Genomic DNA, 1,366 nt, shown 5'->3' with positions numbered 1-1,366 from the left:
TAGTGGAAAAGAAGTAAGCTCAAATAGTTATTTGGAATTGCTGATGTCCATGAATGCATTGTCAGAGAAGTGCTCTTTGAGAAAGTAACACTTGCGTTGAGACCCAAGCAGAGTCCAAATAAATTTAGAGATGTGGTGTTCCAAAAAAAGAGATCAGTGTTGCTACCTAAAAGGCCCACTGTTTCCAGAGGTTCAAATCCATCAGTAGCTCATCGTAGAAGAAAAATGGATGATCTTCTCCAGTTAAGATTCACAGCTTTGACACACCCGCCGCCGCTCCAAGCCACAGCGCTCTGGTCCACTGCGACATGGCAAAAGTCACTAGCCCCACGGAGGCCAAGTGGTGCGTTGAGTCCCTGATTACTGTGTTCCAGAGGTATGCTGGACAGAATGGAAACAGCCTTACCCTCTCCAAAATGGAGTTCCTGAAATTCATGAATACAGAACTGGCTGTCTTCACAAAGAATCAGAAGGACCCCGGTGTCCTTGACCGCATGATGAAGAAACTGGACCTCAATGCTGATGCGAAGCTAGATTTCCAAGAATTTCTTAATCTTATTGGGGGCATTGCTCTGGCCTGCCATGACTCTTTCATGAAGCATGTTTACTAGCAAACCTGAAGCACCATTGAAACTGGCCAACAAGCTCAGCCCCTTCCCTCCAAGACCCCCCACCCCATAACTGTAGACTCCTCACAGCCCACACACACTCTAATCTAGCCCACCCACCACCCCATGCAGGCTACCCCTGCTGGGACTAATCAACATTCTGTGGGGTTTTTTGTTTGTTTGTTTGTTTTTTTAAAAAAATAAAAAGATTTACAGCTTCAAAACCTTGATGAAGGGTTGCTGTGATTGAAGACTAACTTGATGACATTGAGTGAGTTTGAGTATTTCTGACAGAGGAAGCTTCTAGGCTAGAAATACTATGTGATCAAAATGTGCCCCTTGGAAGAACAGTTAAAAGACCATTGTGACTCTTGAGAAATAATGAGGTGACAATATGACAAGTCATGATCCTTGTTGTTAGGTGCTGTTGACTCGTCTATGACTCACAGGGACTCAGAGAACAACACCTCTGAACCATCCCTTATCGCATACCCTATTGGGATCTCTGTCCACTGTAGCCATCACTATGTCAACCCATCTCATTGAGAATCTTTTTCTCTTTGACTGATACCCTACCTTTCCTAGTATGAGGGCTCTGTTTAAGGACTAATTCCTCCTGAAAATACACCCAGTGCAGGAGGGATGAAGTCTCGCCGTCCTTGCCTTTAAGGAACGCTCATTGTTGTGCTTCACGAGTGTTAGTTTGTGGATAGTCCAGAGTCCATGAAGAGCGTCTTGTTCCTTTGAGACCTTTTGCT

At 44.7% G+C, this 1,366-nt stretch overlaps 1 pseudogene; it reads left to right on the top strand.

Annotated features, from left to right (window-relative positions):
- The first annotated feature begins 308 nt into the window (after positions 1–308).
- Positions 309–611, top strand: LOC102875430 (annotated as a pseudogene).
- The last annotated feature ends 755 nt before the right edge of the window (positions 612–1,366 follow it).

This window comes from Elephantulus edwardii, unplaced genomic scaffold (genome assembly GCF_000299155.1).
Source record: "Elephantulus edwardii isolate Elephantulus edwardi_28Jun2011 unplaced genomic scaffold, EleEdw1.0 scaffold00001, whole genome shotgun sequence".
Lineage (NCBI taxonomy): Eukaryota > Metazoa > Chordata > Mammalia > Macroscelidea > Macroscelididae > Elephantulus > Elephantulus edwardii.
Note: the sequence above shows the minus strand (reverse complement) of the source record. Positions and strands in the feature narration are given on the sequence as shown.